This window comes from Anomalospiza imberbis, chromosome 7, assembly GCF_031753505.1.
Source record: "Anomalospiza imberbis isolate Cuckoo-Finch-1a 21T00152 chromosome 7, ASM3175350v1, whole genome shotgun sequence".
Classification (NCBI taxonomy): Eukaryota; Metazoa; Chordata; class Aves; order Passeriformes; family Viduidae; genus Anomalospiza; species Anomalospiza imberbis.
The window spans coordinates 22074321-22096919 of record NC_089687.1 but is presented as its reverse complement, the minus strand read 5'-3'; positions in this window follow the sequence as shown (position 1 = coordinate 22096919).

The window sequence follows — 22599 nt, the reverse complement described above, 5'->3', positions numbered from 1 at the left end:
GGTCTTTGTGTGTTGCCATATTTTGGGCTCCAGATTTCCTGCTTCCCTATACATTTTTGCAAGCAGTTTATTTTTCCATACAAAACACTAACACAGGTGGAGAAGCAGTCTGGAACTCATTTCTGCTATCAGAGATCCAGAGCACAGCCCTTCAGGCAATCTTCTTAATTTTCTGACAAGGATTTTAACTACTTTGTTCTTCAGATTTTTAGACTATTTTAAAAACAATTCTGTAGTTCTCTTTAGAACAGTATGATTTTAAATATTTGACAGAAGTTTCTGATAATATTTACTGTATTGAGAAAATACTGAAAAAACTTCTCAGCCCCACATCAGCAAAACTGAAGCTGATGTGAGCAGGCAATGAGTAGTGTATTATAAATGAAAGGAAAATGTCACAAGAAAACATAGAAAATTAGGAAACACCAAAATGGAGGCTTGCATTATAAACTGACTACATTCACTGTGGGCCTGTCTCACCCCAGCACAGAGGTAGCTGGTGTTCACTCACTGATCTGTAATTAAGCCTGTGCATTTATTTGACCCAGGTAGGGCTCTCAGCATAATTTCTCATCCAAGATTCTGACTGTAAATTTTCTGACCAGATTGTTTATGGTTCTTCTCACTCCTACTGCTGTTACCTCACAAATATTAACGAATTAATTCTCAGAATGATTCTATAAAGTGAGGATTCACCCCGTTTCATAACTGTGATCCAAAAGATCAGACACACACAGAATCTGCATTTGCTTTGTATGTGCTGTGGAGGACACTGATGTGATAGTTTTAGTGTAGTTAGCAATATTATTTGCTCATTGCTTTGCAAAAAAAAAAAAAAAAAAAAAAAAGTGATTTGAGAACCATAACATGGAAAATACTTTTTGTAAGCAATTAATAAAAGCCAGATTTAAATATTGTGCTTAGCATTGTATGGAAGTTCTGTAGCAAGGCAGTGGTTCAGTTATATTAATCAAGTCAGAATTCATCTATTCATCAACCATTCCTCCCTTCAGCAAAGCATTTCCAGCATAATTTAAATTCTCCTGCAAATAGCTGGCATTTTACCAAGATCACTTCTCCTATGCAGACTTAAGTCACTTTCAGAGGAACTCATGGCTGCTCTGGATGATTTCAGCCATGCATTCAGCAACAGAAATTAGGATTTTATCTTCCATTATAGTGCAATCACAGCTGGCAGAGCAAGGAGAGATAAGGGTGCATAAATAACACTAAATCTGCAAGTTCTCAAGTTCTGAATGCTCAACTTTTCAATCATAACTTCTTTTTGAAATAGTTCTTTCTATCCTGTTTCCTGGATAATAGAATATGGGCAGTCTTCTCTGTGGAAGTCTCCCACCATGGTCCATCAGTACCTGGAGCCACGCTAGGCAGACCTGCTAAGGTGCACGCAGAGGGGAGTGGCATAGATACTGCCGTCAGGGGCTGGCATACCTTCTATGATTCAATATCAGGGAGAGGAAACATCAAAACATCAACATTCAATTGGCAGATCAAGAAGTGATTCTCTTGTAAAGGACACAGATCCCTCTCTTGTTATTTCCACCACCTCTGACTCCTTTTGTTCATGGTAGGTCTTTCTCATCCCCTTCCCTCAGCGTAATTGCAGACTGCCACACTTACTGCTGATTATCAAAGTTTAGACCTTTCAGTTGTTCCAAATAATGTTTGTGGCCCTGAACTGTACTGAGTTGCCTATGACCCATTATCTAAACATGTGTATGGAAATACAGATACATTGGGAATTCGCATGAGGTAAGTCTAAAAGAACGGGTGAGAGTGGAGGAGATAGTTTGGTTTGAAGGGATCTGGTGTCTTTGAGAGAAAATAGTATAATTTTCTTTAAGGAGGAAGGGCTTGACTTTTTATTTTTCATACTGTCCTTGCTGATCTTTGTAGTCTTTTTCTCATGGCAGAGTCCTAAACCATTGGAAGGAGACTAATCCAGTCAGAAATGTGAATGAGAAGGGAAAAAGTAGGGCAAAGAATTCCTGACCTACATTTGCAGCCACTTAACTTCATAGAGAGAAGTAACATTTTAGTAAGATAAAAGTGAATAAAAGTTGATTTCAGACAGGCAGTGAATCATTTCTAGTGCCTTATAAAGCATTATTTGGTTGACAATGTCTCTTAAAATATCTGTTTATGAAATGCAGTTTTACTTCATGAAATTTACCATTTTGTACCATGAAAAATAACCCTTTTTCTCTGAAAACAACAACAACACAGACTTAGCAGAAAAATCTTTAATGTCAAGAAATGGGCAAGATGTCAGTTTTATGCTGCATCAGAAAGACAGATATATGTATTTCACCATTTCTCCTCTCCTGTTTATGATTGTTGCAATCACAAATAATGTAGCTGATCTCTTGTATCTGCTCAGCCTGTATGTATTGCTACATCTTGCTCCAAGGGTACCAGCACTTTGTCATACAAATGTCTCTTCCTTGGGTTTTAATCTAGTATTTAACTCTCTGTACTTCAAGAGTGCAGGACAATGACTCTGTGGCCTGTAGTGCCTCCCCTTGCAGAGCCTCAGCTGCTGTGCAAAGGCCATCCCCAAACCACCTGACATTAACATGGGTGACATGTTTCGAAACAAAAAGATGGAATCACAATTTTTTGTCAGTGTGTGTTACAACTTAGATGGTACAATTCAGATGACAAAACTGGACTGTGATGATTTTTATTTTGGTGAGTGTCATGTCATGTGTTATTACATGTCACACTAGCTTCTCATATTCTCTAAAAGCACTTTCTGTATCTTGCTTTGTAAAGAAGCATTATTTCCAGCTCAAGAAAAGACAACTTTTAGCTAGTTTTCATTAACTTATTTCCAGTTTCCATGTTAATTTACCAACTATAATTTAGGTTTGAAAAGAAAAAATGTATTGCTGTGCAGACAGGTCTTTGTAATGAATTTGTAAATGAAAAAAACCAGATTTATTTTTTTGGATACATTTGTCAGTTCTTGAATAATGGATGTCCTGCTTGAATACTCGATTACACATATAAATTCCACAGTTTATTTGTGGTCAGATCATGACTTCTTAGGAGCCAATTTTTAAAGAAAGTTGATTTCTGCATCCATCTCTATCTTCCTATCTTGTCTCCTAGTAGCTTTCTACTGACAGACCTCTGGACAATGTCCTATTAAATTATCTTAGATTGTTACTAACAGTTTTTCAGTAAAAACCCTTCTTGTCCTATAGGAGGTACAGTATATGAATACTCTTTTGCTCTGCTAAGCTATTAGCCTGTTGTCAAACTACTGAAGAATAAAACATTCTTTTTCTCTTGCAAAGCATTGTGCAAATCTCAGCAGGGAGCTTTTCCATGTTATGATCCTTGTATTTCATCTGAGTGCTAAATGCCTGAAACTGGTTATCGATAATGATCTAGTTTGAGTACTAAAATTTTTCAAGATTTCCCCCTTCTGTCTCTGATAAATAACATAACATTTGTGTAGTCATTCTGGTATTGCATAAAACTTACTGCACATTTTGAGAAGGTTTCCCCAAGGATTTGAAATGCCATTTCTCTTTTCTAAAAGACCCTCTATAAGTTATCTTCTTTTTGAAATTTTCAAGTCTGGAAGGCAGGTACTAGACCCAGGCAGTGAAAGAGCTCCTGTAAAATTCTTGTTTCATTACTGAACTTGTCAGAGAAAGTTTTTCTATCACAAGTTGAAAGTAATGATCTATTAAAGCAAGAGAAGATAAATTCTTGAGTTCAGTTTGATAAATGTTCACCAGCTACCTGAGAACACGTTTTTTAAAACTAGGCAGAGATAACATTGCAGAAGAATGAAATTAGCAAGAGGTAATGCAGGTGGGATTTGACACGGGATCCTTCTGCACCAGTAAGATGCATAACACCCTGTTTGCTGAGCTGCTGAACAGCCCACTGCCTTCACCTCTGACTCACTTTTGGGATCCAAATCAAGCATGTTTAGGCAAGCACAAATTCTGAGACCCTAGAGATAAGTTTTATGACTTATATGACCCACTGCATGTGTTAGATGAGGTACCTGTGGTAATGTCAAGTGCATTTGGTCTTGAACCCCATTCTTTTTCTTGCATCCCTTGTAACGTATCAACATCCTCATTGGTCACACAAACCAGATAAATAAAACTGTTTTGTGTCTTTTTTTTTCTTTTTCTCCCCCATCCTGAATCTATTACAGCTGTCCTTCTGCATGTAGAGAAACAAGGAAACAAGTATTTACTGGAAAAACAGGTGACTATTGCAGTCAACTGAGATAATACCCTAGTCCTAGCTATTCATTATAATAAAAATAGTTTGATCAATGCTTGATTTGCCAGCAGTATCAGCACTTGACCTACAGAAAAATCTTTCAGGGACAAAATAATCCAGGCCCATTAGCAAATCCTATAATTATAGTCCTTTACAGTCTCATTATAACTGTCCCTGAGTCAACATGTTCCAGTGTATCTCTCACTGGACATTCAGAGTGACTCATTAGGATTACACAGCATGGATGCAAACACAGAGCATTCTCGCAACTCCTCATACTCCTTAGAGCCAAGGCATGGAACAGAATCTGCTCTGTCCTGCCTGCAGCTCATACAGTCACTCTAATGACCTTTACACAAACTTGGGATGTAGCTCCAATAGCTCAGTGCTGGGTGTGAATTACACGACCCATCCAATAAGCTGGGTAAATACACCATCTGTTGATGGAGTTGATGCTACTCCAGGCTGAGCACTCGGCTGCTCTGGCTGTGCTGCCAGCATCCAAACTTAATGAGTTTCAACCTAGCTCAAGACTGCCTCCATTTGATTGCATTTTAAACATATCCTTGTCTGTGCTTTCAGATCTTGCTTCGTGCTCCTCTGTTGGGTGAAGTATTCTGCAGAAGATTTCATTGTTTCCCTTGGAGTCACTTTAAATAATGTAATTGAATTCCATCTTGTTTGACAAACTAGATAGATCAATTCACTCATTTTACTAGTAAGTTAGAAACAGTCTCAAAATCAAGACAGTTAAACCAATATTTAAATATTATTGGATAATTAAGTTTTTGTTAGTGGTACAAATTATCAAATGTTGTGGGATTCTAGTACATGTTTTTCATTAGTTGGCGTTTCTCAGCTGAATGCCATCTCGACAAAAAGTCATCTGTGACATTGGCAGGTGAGAAGCCAGTGCAAGAGCATGGAAATATTTCTCAGTCATCTTTCACATAGCTTTAACAAAGATAAGGAGAAGCTTTATTACTTAAACAGAGTTTTAATACAAACTTTAAATTAAACTTTGCTTAAATAATAGTTTTTTCTTCTGACAGTTAAACCAATATTAAAGCAGGTTGGAAAGCAGTATACAGTTTCTTCCACCAGGTTCTCACACTGCTAGTGTACATTTATAATTGCTCTGGGTCTTTTTTGTGTATTAGAAACTTCTCCCATTTACTGTTTGTGTGACACTGAGTATTGCAGCTGACAGTTCATGGAATTACCTGTACAGGAGAGGACAGAAACTAAGGATGCCCAGCTGAGATATGCAGGGAAGCCATTATAACTGTTATAAAACTCCAGTGTGTTTCTCGCTGGTGCCACACAGCTTGGTCACTCTTGCAAACACTGCAGTGTCCAACTGGCACATCCTCCATCCTGGGGCAAGCAGAAGGAATGGTTCAATCAGAGCAGCTTTCAAAGACAGCAGTGCTGTTGAGAAGGGTAGCACAAAATCTCCGGCACCTGACACGATCATAGAATCACACAATGGTTTGGGTTGGAAGGGACCTTAAAGATCATTGAGTTCCTTGCCTTGGGCAGGGACCTTCCACCAGACCAGGCTGATCAGGGCCCCCTCCAACTTGGCCTTGAACACTGCCAGGGATGGGGCAGCCCCAGCTTCTCTGGGCAACCTGTTCCTGTGCCTCACCACCCTCTGAGTACAGAATTTCTTCCTAAAGTCTAATCTAAATCTCTCCTTTTTTAGTTTAAAGCCATTCCTCCTTGCCCAATCACTTACCTGCCTGTGTAAAATGTTGTTCTCCCTCTGTTTTATTAAGTCTGCTTTAGGTATTGGAAGGACACAATGAGGTGTTCCTCAAGCCTTCTCTCCTCCAGGCTGAAAAACCCCAGCTCTCTCAACCTCCCTGAGAATGCTTTACAAAAAGTGCAGCTGGCCTGGAGGGTGTTGGGCAGGTGCTCTGGGTGTTACGAACACATCGTGTTCCAACAAGAGGTTCTTTGTGCCCTGAGATGTAGATACACCAGGTGTAACTGAAAAATGATTTAATGAAAAGTATTTCATGGATTCAAATAGTATTCTGTCCTCATTGTGGGGGGTGTTAAACATACATTTAGCTCCAGGCTAGCGGATGAAGCAAAATAATCTGGTTGACAGTTGCTGCAAGTGCCTTCATCCGGAATTTTTTTTTTTTTTTTTTGATTTTAAGATTTTAAGATGTTTTTGCTCTGTCCTCTCACTTCTCCCAAAGACAGTGTGGTCTTTTCCTTAGCTGGTACTCCTAGAGGCCAAATCCAACTGCCTTGACAGCTGAAGCAGGACCACAGCTCACCATGCCTTGCCTTGGCATGGTCTTGAAAAACCTAAAGGATATAACCTGACATTTTGACTTTTTCTTGTTAGGCTGATTTTACATTAATATTAAACTAATAATTTTCTCAGAATTTAAGCATTAAGCCCTCCTTCTTTTTTCCATTAGTAGTCCCTGGAGACCTTTTCCTGTTCAGCATGTTTCAGTATGGAAATAGCAGGTGCCTGAGATTCCCCGAGATGAGTTTTCCTGGTGGAAAAGGAAGAACCAGCTGTGTTGCTGAAAGACTGCCTGGGCTGTCTTGTGAGGTTTTGAACAATTTCAGCTTTTGGGCTATTATTGCTTCTTTCAGAAGAGTAATTCAGAGTATTCACCATTTGAAAAATACATTATGCTTCATATAATGTACCTACAGTACAAAAATAGAACAGAAAAGTCAAATCTAAGAAGAGTCCTTAAAGAATACAAAACATTACAGGGAAATTAGGAACTCAATAGTTCTGTGAAGTGAGTATGAGAATCATCCTTCCCTTTGCTCTTTAAGTCTGTAGCTTTTCCTCACATATGCAAATAATTTTCCATGCACGTAATGCAATTGAGGAGTATTTTTTCTTTTATTACATTATTATCAAACTGCTTGTCTAAAAACATGATGTCTCTATTTCTTCCCATTTCTCTTATGGAAAGTTTAAGTTATGAAATGCATTATTTTTTGCATTCTAATTACAATATCACTCTTCTGAAGGTCCCTGAATACAATAATTTCAGTGAGATAAGCAGAAATGGTAGGGTTTTTTTTAAACTTCTTATCTTCCTATTATACAATTCTTCAGTCAGTGACACAAAACTATTTCTGGAAAATCAGAAATTCTTGCAGAAATGGTTGAAAACAGATAAGTTGCATTATTATTATCTGAGAAATGGAAAACCAGTGACCTGCCCTGGGTGACTAGGCAACAACAATGATTTCACAGCAAAACCAGAAACAACTTTTGAATCTTAAGGGGGCTGTACTTTCTTCTACTAAACATCTTAAACCTTTTCCCGCCAAATAATCATAGCAGGGAAAAAAGCAGAAGACAAGCTGTTTGTACTGCTATGAAAATGTTCAACATTTTCATAATGTTTGAATGTTTTGTTCAAGATTTGTGAAATCTTGTTGGAGGTCTCGTTTGTTCATGGCATGATCTGTTTCCATCACTTACCCAGAACACAAGAAAATGTAGCATGGCAAAACTACAATTGAATATAAATATTTGTAAATGTTATTTCTCTCCCTAGAACTGAACATTAGTTTTTACTAGTTTTATTTATCTCTCGTTTGCGAGCCCTTTCCCCCTCCCCTGTCAATTTTCTCTGTAGCAAGTGACTGAAGCACCCAGCCCCTCCATGAGCCCCGTGGTGTTGAATGAGCAGAAGTGAACCATGAGAGAGAGGCCACCTCTTGCTGAGGGCCTGAGCTGCAGCCTGGTGAGAGCAACAGGAATCTCAGTTACACATCCTCCTTTGCAGAACACTCACCCAAGGGTTAAGCACAACCCAAAGCACCTAAAGAAAGCTTTAACAAGTGTAAGCAAGGCACAGTCCTAGGTGAGTCCCTTGTTAAAGGAGGAAATTTCACTGCAAGGAGAATCCTCCTATACTATAACTCTTACCCAGGGGAAAAACCAAATCTGTTAGTGATTCCTAAAAATTTGCACTCACACATGTGTAAAAATACAATGAATTTGGAATGAGCCATCTGAAATTATTTTCGAGCCCACTTGGCAAGCAAAGAGTGTTTTTTTTTTCCAAGGCACTTTATTGAAGGAAACATTCACTGGCCTTTTATCCTTTAAAGTCTGGTATTTACAAGGGAAGCTGCTGGCTGTCTAATTGCAGCTCACAAAAACATCACACAGTCTCATCTAATCTCTCTCAGTTGTTGCTATATTTAGTTTTGTGTGGGATAATTTACATATACCTGAACTGAATTCTAACTCAGGTTAGAGGAAAGAAAGAAATGAAAACGACTGAAAAAAAATCCCTAATATGATTTGCATGCAATTTTTTTCTAAGCAAAAAGGAAAAGAAAACACTACCCTGTGGAGATACAAGGATATCCATCCCTACACTTTATAGCAACAGTTTAGATCTGGTGCCTGTGACACCTGAAACATGAGATAACTTTTCCTCAAAATGCACACTTTGATACTTTGAGTGGGAACAACTCCTAGTCACACAAAACTATCCTACATATGTAAAGGGATTTAAGTCAGGACAGATGCATTTTGCAGACCTGCATGATGCTCTGATCCACGTGAGGGTGTGGCTCAGCCGGCCCCCCGGCCTCCCACAAGTTTTCCCTGGTTTCTGCCTCGCACCTTAGTAGCATCACACCCTGGTTTCTATCTGGCTTTGGTCAGCAGGAGCCCCAAACCTGGGTTATCCAAGTGAGAGAAAACTCACGGCTGGCAACAACTGTATAATGAAGTTGCAAGAAACAGTCCTCAGAGGGTAAATGCAGGGATCAGTTCACCTCTTCACTGGCAGTAGGGAATTACTTTTATTCACCAAAGTCACATCTTCAGCTCCATAAATGAAGAAAAGCTGTCTGGACTTGAATCTTTCTCTATGTAGATGGAAGATGATCACTATCACTATTTCAAACATTTTTCTGTCCTTACAGTTCTCAATCTGGGGAAATACACACTGTGGGAGAAGAGGGAGGTGTCACGGCAGGGAAAGGATGGTTGTGGTATGTTCAGGGAGTATGAACCCTGTGGTGTTATCCTGTGGGGCAAATGTTTCCCCCCATAAGAACATGCCTATATGTGGCAACACTGGTGGGAAAGATAATTTAAATTTTAAATTCCACTCAGCTATCAAAAGACAGATGAAGAGAAATTGCAAGTGGAATCAAGAATCTGGCTTTTGCTCCATTTTGCAATGAAATTCCTTACAGTGGAATCAACCAAGATGTAGATCAGAAGTAAGAATCTAACTCTGAGTTGTTTTTTTCTTTCCAGAATTCGAATACCATTCATTAGTATTAATAACCTTTTGAAACCAGATGATTTTCCCTGGGTATCTCTTTCACAATAGACAGTTTCATTTGCAGAGTCAACACATGTCAGTAATACACAAGGAATGCAGGATAGAAAAAGTATTTCACAAAACACAGTGACAAGTGACATGTGCTTGCTTTTCCTTTCTGAATATATGTTATCAGTTTGCTTCCTGGATGTCTGTGATATTTTCAGATTTTCTAACTGTGCATTAAAAATCTAGACAAGCCATTTGTCCTTTTGTCTTTCAGGTGCTGATTTTTTCCTGGTAATCTTCATCTCATTATTATTTACTTACTTGTCTTTCTTTAACAGTAAATTCTGATTTATTTGCTAACATAAATTAGGTGATATATGGTTAAAAAGCACAATAAATTGGGAGATTATATGTGCTACATGAAGACTTATTATAGGCCTTCTATTTCCTGTAAGTTCATCTTTGACTATTATTGTTTCTGTAATTAATACTTTAAAAGATTCTGGTTTATTTGCATTTATTACTGTCATAAGACAGCGTTTAAAAGCGAGCTTTCTATTATTTTTTCCAACACAGTTGTGATGCATTGATGCCTTCTTGTGATAGCTATGAAATTTTCTGTTCAGCATTTAGTCAGTGTTCCATTTCATACACTTCAACATCTACCTATCCTTGTTTTATTGGCCTTTAACTCTTTCCCCAATAACATATCTCCTAATTCTTTCAGCCAAAGTTTCTGACCCACCAGCTACTTTAACCGTTTTTTATAAAGACTAAATCTGAACTCTTACAATGGTCTCTAGTGCCATATGTTGTTAAAAATCTTTTTTCTCTGATAGTACCTGGAATGGAAATACAAATTCTAAGTATGTACACTCTTCCTGAAATACTTCCCTCAGATACTAGTTCCCTTATAGAACACTGTGTTTCATAACTGCATTTTGAAATGATTTGGTAAACTTTCTCAGGAAATGCAGAAGGCCTAGTGCAGCTTTATTGCATAGGAGCTCAGTCTGTTGTCCATAATAGGAGTTTCGATTTATGGGCAAAAATGCTCTTAATGACACATATGATTTCAGCATACACATTTGCTTTTGATTAAACTCTGTAACACATTGGTACACCCATGTAGAACTGACATTTGTCTTTATGAATCTCATGTAAAATGACACTTTGAGTCATGCATAAGGAATTTACAAGAAGAACATGACAAAACAATGTCCTTTTTGTGAATAGAGCCCATATTGTAAGCTTTTATTGCTTTACCAGTAATACATAATTAAATATGTCTACAAAGTCTGGCTTTGATCCTGGGGCTTTCTTCCCTGGGTTTAAGCTAGGTACAGTTCCTGTATCCACGATATGACTACAAAGTAGATAAGGTTTATGCCCTGCCTGTACTTTTAAAGCCAACTCGTGAATTCATTGTTCTCTAAACATAGTCCCAAAGAACAGTTTAAAGCTACAATGACATTAAGATTTTGAGTCAAAAGGTCTAAAAAGAGATTAAAAGGGGAACATGATCACAGATGGATGGCACAGCACACAGCAGGTCCCAGTTACTAAGAGACAGTATGTCCCATGGAGAATGTCCCTGCACAGCCAGGCTGAGATACCTGTTCAGAACCACCAAACCAGCTTTGCTCCAGGGCTCCCTCCACTTACACCATAGCTGAAACTCATCCCCAGGGTAGCTGTGGAAAAGCTGAACTGGGGTAAAATAATGTGGAATTCTGTAGAAATAGAGTGGAGGATGTATTGAAAATTGTTTGTGAATTTTCATCCCTTCCATGTCACTGCTTTGCTATATATGTTTTAAATTAAAAAAAACTATTAATAACTGACACTTATTTTTGGTTTAGCTTGTCCTAAGCAATCTTTGCTGAGAAATTATATGGAGTAAATAAGAACACTTTTGAGAGAAGGCATCTAAGTATATTTTTTCACAGTAAGATGTAGTTTGATTTTCAAAGGTATTTAGCATCTTGAGTTCCCTTCATAAAACCTCAGAAGGAAATAAATATCTATTATAATCTCAACAAAATTTAGTCTTCATTGCCTCTATTATATTTTGCTTCCTCATATTTATTTTCTAAGGCTGACTGATTATGACTATTTGATTCAGACTTCTTGAGCAAATAATGCCTCTTAGAAATTTTTGAGGTATCTGCATATGGAACCTGATCCTCACACATACAGTGACTGCAGGTATTTTGAAATATTTGGGCCAAATTCCCTGTATTGAAAATATTTATAGTAGGACAGGCAAGAGAGCAACTGGAAGAAAGGATTCAAATGCTGCCAAGGAGAATGTGTCCAAGAACAGGAACATCTGAAAAATCCTGTCCCATACTTCCAAGGCTGTACTGTCTCACTTGTGACCTTAGAGACAGCCAGACTGTGTATGGCAAGGTGCGGAATAGGAAAGGTGGTGGCAGCAAAACTGAATGAGAGAGACATTAGTGTCACAGCTGAGACATCTGCATCAAACAGACATTTCTGTATCACTGTCGAGTTGTTTTTTCTCAGTCGGATGGATGGGAAGAACCAGAGGCTGGGAAATTCAGAAGTACAATCAGAGGCAAATTGATGAGTGTTCATACTCCTCTTTCACTTTTGGGGAGAGTGTGACAGCTCTTAAGTAAGATCTCAGACTCGTCAGAGCAGCAGCCCTCTTGCAGAAAACCATTGCCAGCCTGGCCTCTTTGTACTGTAGGAAATTCAAGGGTGTTTGATGAAATTAAAATATTCATTTATTTTTATGCAGGGTTCAATGTTCAGTTTTCTAATTTTCTCTAGAGAGACAACCCATGGCACTAGCTCTATTGGTCTATGGCAAAAGATAGAGCCTAAAATGGTGCTGATGGCCAAGCTTGATGACAGAAGAGGAAAACCAAATTAACAAGTGAAAATCAATTCATGTCTCCAGGAAAAGCCCTGAATTTGTGCAATTACAGCCATCAAACTCTCTGCATATGAGTTTGAGTCTTCATTTTTGGTGCTGCAAATAGTACTTTGTAGAGCCAATATTTCCCACACCTCCTAGAAGATTGCACTGTCCATTGTCCCTGATACTCAGACTTACACTGTTCACACCCAACCATCCTGTACCTGCCTTTGACCAAAGTTTGAAAATTTTAACACCAAAATTTAAGCTCTTGTATCAGCAAAAAATATGTTGTTTTTTCTAAAGTAGAAAAATAAACACCAATCTTAAAGCCTTTTGTCAGATGAACAACTTAAGACTAGCAGAGTTGTCCTCAAATTAGGTCTGTGCGTTTTTCCAATTTGACTAATAAATATGCCTCTTATTTCACATGCTGTTAACTATGAATCTTGTGGATCCAGGCCACAGGACTGAGACCTGAGACATATGCATTTCCAAGCTCCCAGGTTTGTGCAAACAGTACAGGACAGGAAGGATGAGGGTATAGGAATGCCTGTGGAGGACTTTTTGTGTGAGAAGAAAAGAATGAATGTGATGCCAAGAAGATTGCCTTAAAAATCTTAGATCTTCACATTTGCTTTCAAATGGTGCCCTGGTAACCTATTCAGACTATAATGCTCACTTTTTGCCTTTCACTGTTTTCTTTGCCATCTAGATCAGATCTTCCAGATATAGTCACAGCAACACCCAATTGCACATAGTGCTCCCTCTTGATTGCATTTCTGTGCTTATTCTGTCTTATTTTTGCTTTATTTCATTGGACTTGAAATGCTTTTAACTTTTTAAAACCCTTATAACAGGGATTACCTATTTATCACCATTTTACTTGATGAACAAATATATTGCTGGTATAATGGAGAAACATCTACTTAAAATCTTTTGATAAGAGAAACAGTACAAGCCATGTGACCATTCAATTTTTTTAAAAATAGTTTCTTAATTCTATATGAAGCTGCACTTTGGGTTGTTACCTCTAACTCCCCAAGCAAGCACATTGTATGTTGCAATACCACCTTTTTTTTCGGTGTGTAGCTTCTTTTTCCAGTCTATTACTTCAGTTTTACTTGGCCTGGATTCAAAAATGTTCTGATTTTAGCTCCTTTCTTTTAATCATTACAGTCCCTACTGTATTGATAAACTGGTAAACTCCTATTAACACTGCAACCGTCTTCAGATCAGGCATTTCTTTTGCTAGGTAAATATTTTCTAGAGTCCAAGGGATGCTGAGCTACTTACACCCCTCCTTGATTTAATTTGTGGATATATATCTCTCTGTCATCACATTTTTTCCTTGGAGTTTAGGCATCATTGACACAAATAATTTTTCTTTACTTTTTTCTGCATCAAATCTATTACAGGACTTTCCTCATTTCATAGACTTTGTAGTTCCTCATAACTCTTGGTTCTCAGGTTTTGTGAAAAGGAGGCAGGATGCTGAAAGTGGACAGTGAATTTAGGGATGACTTATAATACGTCTTTATATGTAGGTCTTTTGTTACTATTATTTTTAATTGAAGACGTGTTTCTTCTTCTTAACATCTTACTATATTATGTACATAAAGTGGCCATGGGAAAAAAAAGGAATAGACTAAAATTTGCCTGGCAACAGGAAAAGCAATAGACTATACCACAGAGATACGTATTATGTAGTGGAAAGCACAAGACTTAATAGTAGTAGTTTAAAAGAAGCTGCAGAAAATTTGTCTCCTTCCTCACAGAAATATGAATCCACAAGCAGCGTGTGTGACATTTTAACAGTAGCAGATGAAGCACATGTACAAAGCATGAAGGCTAAAAACACTTCCGGAAAGACCATTGTTTTCCCAGAGGAAAATTTTTGTGGCACTAATGGCTGGCACTTAAAATTAAAAACAGTTTAAGAAACCTGAATCAGTTATTTCATTAGGAATATTTTCTTTGTAAAGATTGCAAACATACTGTGATTTATCCTAGATAACTCACACTGAAACTAATAGCTAAGTCTTGATCTGGTATTTTTTGATAGAATAATAAAAAAGAACTTTTCAGGTTAATTTAAGTGTGGGTATTTCAAAAGGGTGTGAGTATTTGCAAACTCAGAAAAAAAAAGACCTTTACATTAATCCATCCTTTTGGAAACAGTCACACTAACCCCCAATCACATACAAATACAAAAATCCTAATGGGACTATTTTCTTACTAAGCCTGTAATAGTTTACATTCACCTAATGGCCTGGGGTTATAAGCAAACTACTCAATTAGAGAATTTAGGCTGGTTGCCCACATATTTTAGAGCAAATTATCCCTTCTCAAATGCAGAACCCCCTATATAAAATGCCTAAACAGTCTTTCCTGTTAAAAAAGGAAAAATACTATTCCCTAAATTCCCACCTTGAGTCTACTAAGTATTTCTCTTTACGCTAGTGTAGCCATTTTATGGAGAAATATTTGTTTTTGCCTCACATGCCTCAATCTAGCTCCTTTCGTTGGAATGTTTTTAACCTATCAAGCAGCTAAAAATGCTAATGCACTTTTTGTTTTCTTTTTTTTTTTTCTTTCTCTTAGATTAAAATTTTAAAGAGCAGTTTCCCACTCTCATTATTGGCAATACAGGAACACAGAAGTCTTCTGAAGGCCTGTAATTTTGAAGCTTCCAGGATAAGAGCTCCCTCTTTTAAGGGCATTCTGAATTTGAATTATCTTTTAGCAATTACTATTTCTTCTACTTCTTTTTTTAATTTAAAAGAGAGGTTGATGCTTTTAACCTATAAACACCCATTAAAAGTTCCTCACCCTATTATGCCAAAGCGCTGCTCTTAATTGTATGCAGCTGGGTGGATCACTGAATTCTCATGTCAAAGACAAAGATTTAAAAAGTACAATTAATTAGGTATCAACTCCTCATAACATACTCGTTTCTGACATGTAGATAAGTGGTTTTCCCCATGCGCTGGGAATTAAAGTCTCCCTTGTAGAGTTTGACCACAGCAGGGCAAGACCAGCTCAGGCCCAAAGCGGGTGACCAGTACCATGAAGCTGGTTTTGGCACCAGTCTGGTTTTGAGCCCTTCTGTGGATGAAGGGGTTCCAACCTCTGTTAATTCTGTTCTTCATGTGTTCTCCTAGTTAACCAAAATTACTTTCTGGGAGATGTAATGTGAGCTGAAGGGACTGTTGGTTGGTGGACGTGTAAGGAGATGGGACACAGACCTTTCTGGAAACGAAAATATTTTATATATGTGCCATGAGTGCTGTCACAATTATGAGCACCAGTGAAGGGCCCTTTCTCTTTTTTGAGATCTGGGGTGAAGAATGAGGGTGGCAGCTCTTATTCTAGGATCTCTCTGAAACTTAGAAAGGCTTGTTCTGGGATTCCTATCTAGAGAGAAGCCTTGTGCTCTACCATAGAGGTTGTAGATGTCCTTGCACCAAATTCTGCTAAGTCAAAGAGCTCATCTGAAGACAAAATTTCATTCAAAATGTGAAAATGTATGCAATGGGATGTTAAGTTAATAACTAAAAAAACCTTTCAATAAAGATGAGATAGTGAGGAAAGTTCTGAATGTCCAAAGATGACTTTAGGGCAGAGGAGTCTTCAATTTTTGACATGTTTAACATTTTGAGTTCTAAGTGCCTCCATTTAATGCCTCAAATCTACTCCTAAAAGTCAGAATCTCTGGAATTTCTTCACTGTGACACCCAACACAAGCTGTTGCTTTGGAAGGCATGGGTGTTACAGAATTAGATAGATGGGACAATCTCCCAGACCTATGCACAGTTCAGATAATGCAGCAGCAAAGATAAAAACATATGGCATCCTTCAAATCTGCTAGTCTTCAAACACTGCGAGGGGCAAGAGTTGAAAGAATAGATTAAAATTGTCAAATAATTAGGATGTGTGTCATGGAATTAGCAGGTTTCAGTCCTGTATTAGGGGTGGACCCCTACCACTATGTAGAACCCTAACAAGTTCTGGGGAAGTATGCAGATAAAATATCCCCCTATGACTGATGAGAGATTAGAATATAATTTCATGCAACACTCAAAGGGTAGAGAAAGCATAATTTCTAAATTGAGGAAAGCATGTGTTAAAGAACAAAAGAGGATGCCAGTGTAATAAAAGCACTTAAATACAGTGTGAAAAAGCAAATAATTATTAAAGCTATGTAGAAATTTATATGTAGTATCAATATTATAAAGATACACTAATTAATTAATTAATTAATGCATATGCTTTTTCTGCTAAAGAAGTGTCTTCAGGAGAGTTTTAAAATCAGTAAGATGCAGGTGGCTAGTCCATGAACAGGCTATTCCTTTTCTTAGGGAAATCAACAACAGCTATACCAGTGGGGAATCATGTACTCAAGAAAATTCTTAACATCACCCAAAAACAATAGGCAAATATACTTAATTTTCTCTAATGGGCTCATTAAGCAGAATTCATTGTATTAAGATAGAATTTCCTTACAAAGAATATGGTAAATTACTTACAAAGCTAAGATTATTAGCAAAGGAATATACAAGTATTTCAGGACTCAGGATCAGACCAGAAATTCTGGAGCAAACTGGGTAAAACCAAAATGCCCAATCTATCCATGTGATAGAATTTGATTAAGTTTTACTGGCTTTTTACTACAATTTCCAATTTGATTGGCCCTACTAAAGCTAAAATTGAACTTCATATACAAAGCTTATGTGGTTATGTTTGTTATTAGCATTGTCTTCCCTGGAGATATTTGGATTTTGTTTAACTGAAAAATAAACAAGTTAAATGCCAAATTGCCTGGCTAAGACAGTTATATGATGTGGTCTTTTCCTTTCATTATAAAGATTGTGAGTTTTGGGATTCATGTTTAGGAGTTTGTGGTTACTTTACTTTAAATCTAATATCATGGACATACAATGTTTTTTTCCAATGTTCTGCTTTTTTCATATAAAGTTCTGTGTCCTGGCCAATTTATGGCCAGACTTATCCAATAAACAACTTTGTAGGAATGCATTTATAGATTGTTAGAAATATGTGTGGTGCCTGCCCTTTTCTCAGCAATAATGTAATGATTTATTTTGGCTGTTAATTTTAAGCTATATTATAACAAAAAAGGAAAACAATTTACATACATCAGAAGTTATTTTCCTAAAAATTAAGAAAAAATAGGAAGATGCATACGTCAAGATTAAAAAAATACTTAGCAAGTATGAATTAATTCCTTGACATTTAAACCCCCTTAATTTTCAAAGGTTAGACAATTAACACTTGCTGAAAATCAGATCCCTTGCAGTATCCCACTTGAAGCCTTTCTGAAAGTTTTCTTGGTAAATCAAAGTGTAAGCAAACAATTCAAATAGGAAAGCCTATTATTTGTCAAAGCATAGATCAGAGAGGTATAATTTACTAAATTATAAAATAAGAGAGGAATTAATTCTGCTGTGGAAGCTCCCAGGAATCCTAGGATCTAATTTGCTAGCCATGGGTCATTCAAGCATAAAACAGAGACAGCACCAAGCTGTATATATCCTATATACAGGGAAAGAAGCAAAAAAGCATCCATCAAGAAGACATCAAGACAATACCACTGAATTATCATTGTACCAAATATTGTTATTTTTCACTGGTCTTCTCAGTGTACTGTGGTGTTAGAACTCCTGTGAAAATGAAGGGAGCTTGTGATGATTTGAAGAACAAGACAGGCAGCTAACAATGAGAGTAACCAAGTTTTCATCGTACTTTAGGTTAATAGGTTTGAGATCAGCACCTATCTCTTCTAAAGCGAAGATAATTAAATGAATATGTAAAACTACTATTCCTCATAAAGAATTTAAGTCAGTGACAAACATAAAATGCATTACAACATTTTTTTCTGATTTTCTGGCATGAAAGAACTTATCTAGTATTGATAAATGTATATCACTTAGTAAAATAACCCAGATCTAACAAAAATATATTTTGCCCTAAAATAAAAGTCCTAGACTTCACTACATGCTATCTGTATTTTCTAGTAATTCCCTTTATTCTCAACAGGACTCAAATTGATGTTCTGCTTCTGCTGGAAAATCAGCCTTTTCTAATACATTTTATTCTGGTTTACTTTGCCTAAACCCCTAAAGTTTTATTCCAAATTCTCTCTTTCCCCGTGCCTCATCTGCATTTTAGCTTTGACTCATTACACCTTTATCATTGGCCTTGCTTTTCATTTGTTTATTATGGGTCAGTTTACAACTAGAATGTGAAGAGTACCCCGAAAATGTGCAATGAAACCCCAACACACAGTGCTCCAAAATGCCAGGTCCCAAGTGTGCTTTTAAAACTCAAGACACATTAATTTTATCTAAGCACCTCTATGTAGCCAAAAGAGGCTTGAAATTATTTTGAATACTAACATTTGAAGTTATTGGAGTAATTACAGTAGAAGTTCTGGGTTTTGTCCAACTTCTAAATGCATTTAATGAAATAAATTCATTTTGAGAAAGGGAGTATTTTGGACATCCTTCTAATGTAAATAATTCAAGCTCTGTTTCAGACATTTATTAGTATGACATACCATGAGAAAATAATTTTGCCTGGGAGTTTTGCACATGATGGCACTGTAATTTCAGATCTTAAATTCTCTAAACTTGAATCAGTAATAGTTGTAGCAAAGGATACTCAGTAGCTGCAATATGTTCAAAAATTCTGAACACTTGCAAATTTGACATTCTTTGAAAAGTTATTTGAAAATCACATATGAAAAGATTAGCAGAGTTTATACTATTAAACATGAACACAAAGCAACTGTTCATTGTCCTTCAGCTTGCAAGATATATATTTGCTTTCATGGGGAGCCCTAATATTTGTCATCTTTAACTGAATGAAATCCCAGATACTTTTACATGTGGATTTTATTATAAGAATTGGTTTATAAGCCTGCTATTTAACATGATTCTATGAATTACGAACTGTGATTTTATTTCTTTTATAATCTCTGTAGAGCTTGCCATTACTTTTACATGTCTGTGTCTGGCATTATGCACCTTTGAAATTGTGCCAGAAATATTTATTGTCCTATTTCTGGCATTCTGGGACTCTCGGTTCCGTTTGGTTCCCAACCAGAACAAGGCTTATTAGCAGATCCAGTTCTTCATACTTTACTGAAAACAATTTTATATGTAAATTTAATACTTCATTAAAGTAAGCTCTTGTAACAATCAGGAGTATGTATGAAATGCATTCAGTGTAGGTAATGTTCTATCTACCATTTGAGCAGTTATCAAAAGCAAAATATATGTACTAATTAGAACTTTCCTTCTCATTGCCTGTCTCCTCCAGCTTGACTAATAAGAGAGCATTAAAATGCAGTCAGGTTGAGCAGAAATGGGACACCCTTCCTGCACTTGCTTGTGCTCTGCACACACAGGCAGTGCCCTGGAAGGAAGGCTTGCTGCAGGGACAACAGCACATTCTCATTCACCCCTTGAATCACATTTACTTGGTTCCAAATTCCATTATTCTTAATCAAGTAAAAATCCTGTTAAGGTCAACAGAAGTTTCATTCAAATTACTTCATAATTTGGCCCTTGTTTTTTGGGGTAGTTTCAACTTTGCCCAGTAGGCAAAACCATATTAAAAAGGCTTTTGGAAAGTATTCTTTATTCCATTTAGCTTCAAGGAAATAGATGTTAATAAAATTTAAGGATGCACTTACATGTTTATTAAATAGGAGGAATCTTGTTGGATCAGAACTCTAATTTGTTTAAAGAGCAAATTTCTCCAGGAAGCAAAAATGTAACTGGCATAGGTATTAGTACAGCTCAAATACTTTTAGTGAGAATAATCACGCTTTTATTTGGAAACTAGGTAAAATTGATTTAGTATGTTTTTTTTTTTTTTTACAGAACATTGAGTTATTGTTTATATAGTAATTTTTATAACTATAAATATAAATTACTCATTATAGCCATTAAAGGGTCAGAAGCTTGAAGTCATACCTATCACAGAAGGGCAGGTACTTACACATATATAACAACTGCTTCTAAAATTTCATACATGATCTGAAGCATGACTTATCTCAGAGGCAGAACCATCTTTCTGCTTCTCATGAAACAATTTCACACTAGGCTTCTTCTTTTTGTTCATGAGATCTTAATGGCAGAACATATTCAATTCAGCATTTTATAAGAAATCCCTTGCCTAATTCTTTGTGCCACAAAAAATAATCCAAAGTTTAATCATGTTCCTAAACATATTGTCAGAGATGTGTAGTACTGAAATTAAGAAGAGCCTCTCATTTCTACTTTATGGTTGACTGCCTTCCAAGTATATAACAGGGTATCAACCAAGAGGTTTAAGACACAAAATATAATTAATTAATTAATTAATTGAATGCTTTTAAATGTTTACATTTGTGACAGAGAAATAATCAGTAAAATAACTATAGAAATAATAACAGTAACAATAGAATAATAACTAACTATATAGTTATTAAATGTTATGTAACAATACCAACAGTAACAGTTACCATGACAATAACAAAAGTAAGTAGTACTAATAACAGCAATATTATTAACCGAAAGCAAAGATCTTAATCACAACAAGAATACTTTATGGAGTGGAAAAGTTGATCTTGGCTTTTTCTGATGACTGTATGCAACTGCTAAGAGATTTTTATATGAGCCGTTCACTTGATATTACACCTTCTGACCTGATGGATTATATATTTCTTTTTGAGGTAATAATTTTCTGGCAAGAGTCACAAGCAAAGAACTGAATGAAAGTGATCCAAATGCCCTACGTGATGAAATACCAAAAGGCTCAGGGAACTGGAGGCAACTGTAAGAATACAGACACCTGAGTACTCTAAATACTACAGTTGGATCAGAACATCAAAAGAAGCATATACTACTGCATATGAAAAATTAAATCAAAACTAGGATATCTTTCCCAGTGCTGTTGTTGTAGAATACATTTTTAAAGACCATCTTGTCAAAATATGTCACTGAAGTCACCCAAGCCTAGGAGTTCCACCTTTTTTGTATGCTCTGAAATTATCTGAATGTCAAAAATGAAGCACAACTTATTTGTGTAATCAATTTTAAGCTTTCTTGCAGCTACCAATTTATATCAGCCTTCAGGCCTCAACTCCTTCCAGCTCAGCAATTCCTTCTACTAGGGCTCTATTTGTCCCTTGTAATATAAGCAATTTTCTCTTGCTCTTTTCACAGACCCAGTCCTTACTGGAACTTGCAATGAACCAAAACAAGAAAATAGTTTGGAGTCATCATAATCAGTCACATCAGTTAATAGCTAAGTAGAGGCTTTTTTTACTACAGATATGCCCACACAAAAGTAATGAATTGCATATGCATTTCCTTGCACTGGTAAAAAAGAATTTCTTCCTGTATTGCTTTTCCAAATATATTGTAAATAAAATGTACATAAACATAATTATATTTTTCCTAAAGCTGAATTACATAGGACATTAAAAATGTGTGTCAGTTACTATGTGTGTGTCATTTATGAAATACCAGCAAGCACTCATTCGGCTCAAGATGCAGAGAAAACAGATTCCAGGCCTCAAGACACATGGTCCATTGTTGACCAGATTAAATTTTGGTGTCCAGTAATACCACTGGCTGTGGTACCTTCCACTGAGGATGGGATGTCAGGATGCTGCAGCCACCCAAACCAGGCACCACCTTTATTCCACCAGTGGTAGTACAGTGGCTTTGCAGGTGGAGAGCAGAGCTGAGGAGAGCCTGGATGGTGTCCCTAACAGCCTGGGATTGTGTCCCTAACAGCTTGGGATTGCTTTAATCACCACAGTGCCCACAGGGCATGAGGAAGTGGCCTGGAGTGGCTGTGCTCTTGAGGAGTCCCCTGTGGTGTACAGCAATGAGCACAGAATGGCCAAGGCACACCAGGGAACTGGGCTACCCCAGTTTCAGCCTGAGCAATGCAATGTACAGCAGCACCTAATTCCCAATAACTGGGATGTGAAAAAAATGGTGGGACGGCACAGAGTACAGTCACAGCATGGGCAGTGAAGCTCGTGGTCTTCAGGCTATATACATACCTTCATCTGCTGCAATCCATTTGCAGTGGAAACAAAGGTTCTGTTTCCCCATCTAA